We start from the raw sequence: 6,781 nt of genomic DNA, 5'->3' as shown, positions 1-6,781 counted from the left end.
AGGACATGAGTTGGATCCCTGGTATGGACAAAAACAAACAAACAAAAAACAATAGTGAGTCACTGAGGCATGAAAGAAAGGGTGTATCTCATTCACCTATCTCCTGCTCTGCACTCTCCTTCCTGGTCAATTGAGTTGGTAGCAGACCTTGGCATCATCATCCATGTGGTGCTGATGCTACAGGCAGGCAGAATTCAAGAGTTGTGGTGTCAGAAAGGCTTCCACTCAGATTTCAGAAGAAGGAGGTGGGCTGGCATTGTCCCTGAGAGGGCAGTATGTGAAGCTGTGAGAGTGAAGCTGAAAGTACAGTGGAGACCCCAGGATGTTGGAGACACTGAGAACATGGAAATCTACCAAGGAAAACAACAGAGGCTGAGCAAAGTTACCTCAAGACAGAATTCACAAAGGCTGCACCCAGCGATCCTATAGGGGCAGGGATAACTAAGCTGTTTGTCTTGGAGGCTGGACATAAACCTACAGGATTTAATGGCTTCCCTCCTGTGTTTTCGTCTTGGTTTTGTCTCATTTTTTTCTATCCATCTGTTTATCCTTTTTGGAATAGAAAATTTTACCTGTGCCATTGTCAACAGTGTTGAATATCCTTTTTTATTTTTATCAGGGCACACAGCTAAGAGTTTGCCTTGAATCTTAGAGGAGATTTTGGATTTGAACTCTTTAGGAATGCTGGAGCTGTTAGTGGTTTGGTGACTCTTAGAGATGGACTAAATGCATTTTCCGTACAGACAATAGCTTGGATCCTGAATATCCCCAAAACCTCATGTGCTCAGAGATATACTTTATGAAGGTGATTGGTCTTTATGGGTACTATACCTGATTTGCTTTTAAGGGCTCGGTAAGAGGCAGGTTGTTGGGGTGGTAACCCTGAAGAGTGTGTCTCCCTCCCCAGCACCTCCCTTTGCTGTCTACTTCCTGCGGCTTTTCCTCCAGTAAGCCCCTCTACCATGCTCTTCTGTCCAGGAGTTAGTCAATATCAAGCTAAATCATGAGTACAGATAGACCTCTCTTTCTTTAATTTGTGGATGTGGAGTCTTGTGTCTCAGAAAGTGACTAAGACAACTTAACTGCAGAGAGTTTCTAAAAATTGAATTCAACATTTATGTTGGTCAAAAATTTTCTATAGTTTTATGGTTTATACTTAGATATATTTCTAAATCCTCATTGATCATAGACATTACTTTGGGAAATGATTGGATTACAGGGACATTTTAACTGATTCCTATTGGAAGATGAGGACTGGTTGGAGAGGCAGGCCACTGGGAGTATGGCCTGGAAGATTATATTTTTCTTCCACTGCCTCCCTGGACTGTCTGCTTTCCATCTGGTATGCCATCCTGCCTTGGCTCCAGCTGACCATGCTCTGTCCACCTGAGCCAAAATAAACCTCTACTTCCTTAAGCTGTGGTTGTTGAGTATTTTTGTTCCAGCAACAAGGGAAATAAGTAAGGCATATATATTTGTTATTTGTACTCAACACAGTGAGAATCACATATATACATATCATATACACTACATAGTGCATGCAATTACTGTACAATATATACAATGAAGCCTCCTCTACGCTTGGACAGGTGTGCCATCTGGTTGAGGTGAAAAGTTAGTAGTGAGTGAAAAACAGGCATCTTTACTAGGCAAGTTGGCCATTAATAAAAATTAATTGTAAAATAAGAGCAAGCACTATGAAGATGTATATTTATAGCCTTGGCAGTTAAAGAATTAATGACATTTCAAAAGATATCTAAATAACTGACTTTTGTGACTACAAGCAGAAAGTGAAAAAAAATAAATACAAAACCACCTTTGGCCTTCCATATTCATATCAATAGATTCAGTCAATTGCACTTGCAAAATATTTGAAAATTATTCCAGAAAATTCCAAAATTAAACTTTGAATTTAGCACTATGTTGAATTCACATGAAGAAGGGTTTTCTAGGCAAGCCCTGGTATAGCCTCCCAACATTTCACAAGTCATCAAGCTCTTCCTAACATTCTTTTGAGCTTTGTTAAACTGTATCTTGTCTGTGTAGTATGTAGTTCAACTTATGATGTTTGTATCTATATTAAATCTGCACACATTTCTTTTGTTATTATACATTTAATAATACAACAGTTTTTAAATGACATTTACATGTATTTCATATTACAGGGATTAATTAAAATAAAAAGAAAAAGGTATACAGGTTATATGCAAATACTATACATTTTATTTATAAAACTTGTTTATCTGTATATTATGGTATCCTTGAATATTACTAGGGATGCCATGGTACAATTGTACTATATTTAGTCAAATAAAATCATTATCAATTATATAAATGCTCATGGCTAAATAAGTAACAACTACCAAACCTATGCTGTGGTCCAATACGGTATACAAATTAAAGAAGAATTAGTATTCTAAACAAGTGCTCCAATTGTAATGTTCTACATCAATATTTTTAATACTGATCAATTTTTATGCATTTTATGAGGGGGAATTTTGCTTGAGTTTTTCAGGTGACATAAAAAGATGTATAAGAATAAAAAAGGCTTGGTTCTTAGGACAATTTCAAACAGAAAGAACATGAGTTTACATTACTGAAGTAGTTTCAAGGAAGTATGCAAGGAAACCCAACTTGCTTAATGAAATTTATTCCTCGTTTCAATTTCTATTTTTTCTTTCTTTTCAGGCTTAAAAGAATCGAGTTGGAGTTGCACCACTAAAGACAGAGGTGTACCTTCTTGCCTGCTCCACTCACATCCACTGGTAAACATAAAACCTATCTGTACATTAATATACCATCAAAATTCTTCACCCATATGCTCATTCACCAGTTTCTTGGGACCTCCTCTCCCTTTAGAGACAGGTCCAGCATTTGCTTCCAGATCTCAAAATTCCTTCCATTTCCATCCCTTTAACTTGGGTGACACATACTGAAAACAATGTTTGGGATTTCAGAGAATCAGAATGAGCTTTCTTCATCTATATGAACATCCGGTACACCATTATGGGCTTCATCTTTGACTCCATTACCAAAATGTACTTGATGGGCCATATGAGACTGAAACTAAATTAACTGAGGTTCTCATTTCTTCATTAAAATTCCTTTTGCCTTTTTAATGAATAAAGCTTGATTTGAGCTTCTCATAATCACATACAGATAGACCAGCTTCCATGATCGATACCTCAGGAGGAAGGGATGTGTAGTCATCAATAATCTGGACTGTAAACACTACTCTGTCCTCTTCAGTCTGTGAAATTACTTGTACATAGTTTCATTCTGTTTTTAATTGGTACAAATTCCTAGGGCCAGACACTGATTGGAAGCTCAATAATTGTTAATGAACTGAGTAGCCACCTAGGCAGTCACTTTTAAATGTTTCCGTGAAATTCTTCAATATTTTTTTTAACCAAACTTATCTATCTCATAATTTTTATCAGTAAACAAAACTAAAGGCTGCAATTGAGCATGAACTACAGAATAAAGATTCAGACTCAGTATTATTTGATATTTCTGTGGAGATTTTTTTTGACTTTGAATGGGTAGCAAGCTCAAAATATGAATGGGGGAAGTAAAGGCCTTTTTTTGTACAATTCTGTCCTCTTCATTTCTACAAAAATGTCTTCTGTCAAATTTCACCAAGTATGTCTGTCTTAGTCACTTTCTGATTGCTCACACACAATAAGCGAAACCTACAACTTGAAGGAGGAGAGAATTGCTTTGGGTCACATTTTAGCCCATGGCTGTCTGGGTAAAGAGAAGAAATAGCGTGGCAGAGGGTAGAGACAGAAGAAGTCTCTGGAGACATAGAGGTCAGGAAGCGGTGAACAAGGAGAGGAGTGGATGAGGGATGCTGGCGGTAAGTCACCTCTCCAACCAGACCCCACCTCCCCACAGCTACAGACCTCCTACTTCAGCTCTAGAGTCCCCGAAATTCAATCACCTTCCAAAATCCCCACCTAGGAGTGCAGGAGGACCTTGTGGAACATCCGGATATAAATCATCACAATACCTCCACTGCTGCATCCTTTATAGTTTCACCAAATTTGGTATTAAAATTCTGAATGGCAAACATCGAATTTCATCAAATATTTTTTCCCAGAATGCGTCAAAAGATTTGATCTAATGTAGAATTATGGTAAATATTCCTCAATGCACATTCAACTCAAAATGATAAATTCCAGCTTCTTTTGTTAGTTTAAACCATATCTTTGGAACACATCTTGACTATAGGCCCATTTATATGTATATATTACTTTCATTTTTATAGATATACATTTTTTATTCTTTGATGGAGTGTATTATTTTTAAATTTATTAGCATATAATAATCTTAAGAAATTGAAATTTGCTACTCTTAAAATTCTCAATCTATTAATTATCATATGGAATTTCTTTGGGTATAATGTTCATATTTGAATAGAAGAATTCTTGATTTTTTGTTGTATTATATATATCTATTAAAGATGAAAAAGCTATTTGATACCTATAATATATTAATATGACTGTTTTTAGACAGAAAACATGAAAGATGAACAATTTCTGGCCTATGGTTTTGAAAAAGTATCTGCTATTCTTAGACATATTTATGAACAAGAACAAATACACTGCAAAATTAGTGATCCAAGAAAATGAGCTTTGGTTAGTTTTCCACTCTTTGACTCCTAATATTACACTTGCTCTTATAGTTAACATTAAAAGCACTACATTAAATTCCTATGAAATATGGCTTTGTTGTCTGACCTACTTAAACCTAACTAAAACATTTTGATAGTCTTAAATGATTCTATATATTCATTTAAAAGAAAAACAAAATATCTATGCAAAAACAGGAAATCTAGAAACTATACATAATAAAGATTGGTTTGGAAATGAGTGAGAATATAATATAGACTTTCAAATCCCTGGCTGTATGAGTTGTAATGTTATTTCACTACTCTATTTTGGAACTAAACACCTAACATTGCCTCCCTAACAATAGTAGAAATTCATAGTATAACATTGGAACCTGAGTCACTTTATAAGAATATTTATCTTGCAATTGACACTTAGATGTTATGACATGTTGGATATTTTGAACTGAAAATATACCACAGAGAATTGGCTCCACATTTCTGTCATTGCATCCTATGATGTTACTGGCACACAGTTGAGATTAGGAGCAGCATAACCCACCGGTGAGGAAAGCACAAATGAAACAGTGTGGAGGAAATTCACCTCTTGCCAGAAAAAAGAAGCATAAAGAAGACATTGGTTCTGAAAACAGATGTGCATTTCTATGTCCCCAAAGCCATGTGTGCACAATAGGGCAGTTTCAAGTATTAGTATGGATTGAAAGAAATAAATGTTTATGCTTACATGTATATTCACATACATGCATAAATGTATATAACATAAACACACGTACCTATATACCTATGTCATGATCATATACATATGTCACACCAGATACACATATGTGTGTACACATATGCATACATGTATGTGTACATATGCACTTAAATGTATATATAGTATATCATAATGTGCACATCTCACCAAAATAGCACTGTTCATATACTCTTAGTTGAATATCATAAGTAAAAAGAAATCATTTTACCTAGTTTATACAGTGGTGCTTCAGTTCACGAACTTAATTGTTTCCCCAATTGTGGTTGCAACAGAATTGAATGAAAACCTAATAAAAATTTAATGGATAGATTTAATGATGACCTGATGGGGAAATTTGATTCAGTTCACAACCAATTCCATTTTAGACAGGAATTGCGGAAAGAATTAAATTCATGAACTCAGCTACCACTCTATCTGTATCATGCACTACTTTGGTACCACACAGAAGAAATAGAGGGAGTCAACTTTAAAAAAAAAGACATTAGATCAATCTAAGACCTCCCATTTGTCATAATATGAGACTCTCATAACTATAATCCATTCACTCAGAGCTCCCCTAGTCCAAAAATAATTATTCAAATAAATTAATTTGAAAAAAATGTTAAAACTAAAATTACTTTAGTATATTATATTCTCCAGATAATATTTAAGTAACCAGCATTAACATTACCTCATAACAATAGATTAAACTGGAGCTTTTATTTCACATGGTAAGGCTGAAGAGGGAGAATATTTGAAAGTTAAGGAAATAAATCTGGCCTTCTCAACCTCTAAATATCTAAGATTTGTGCAGGCTCTCAACAACCATCTTATTATTGAATATCCCAAAGCACTATCTAATTATCCAGCCTTGATTTTTCTTAATGAATGAGGCTTCCCCTGCTCATTTTACTAATTAATACTTAATAGATAATAGCTCCAGTATGATAATATAAAACATGCTTGATCAGAAATTAGGTTTAAGTGCATTATTTATATTCACAACCAAATACATAAATTAAATTGAGCAATGATTAAAAGCACACAGTTTCATTTTTAGACAGACAAAGCTTATAGAAAAATATAATCTATCGAAGAAGTGACCTCAGATTTCATGAAACCTAAATTCTTCACCTGTAAAATAAGGAGAGTGTGACATAAATTGAAATATGTAAAGAACATGGCAAGGAAACTGGCATGTAATAAGTAATCCACATATATTAGATATTATAAATCAGGAGAATGATAGCTCAATGGTGATAGGATTATGTGTTTGAGTTAAATTAACCTAGACAATTTTACAGCACATCAGTGAGATTGCTTCTCAGCCTTTTGGCTAAGCTCAAGTGTAGTACATTAGTGAGGAATTTAACCCTTTCTAAACTTGGTTTTCTCATGATCAATTTCCATCT

The sequence above is a fragment of the Heterocephalus glaber genome, unplaced genomic scaffold (assembly GCF_053883595.1).
Source record: "Heterocephalus glaber isolate CG9 unplaced genomic scaffold, H.glaber_assembly_v1.0 deba00001538, whole genome shotgun sequence".
Lineage (NCBI taxonomy): Eukaryota > Metazoa > Chordata > Mammalia > Rodentia > Bathyergidae > Heterocephalus > Heterocephalus glaber.
Note: the sequence above shows the minus strand (reverse complement) of the source record.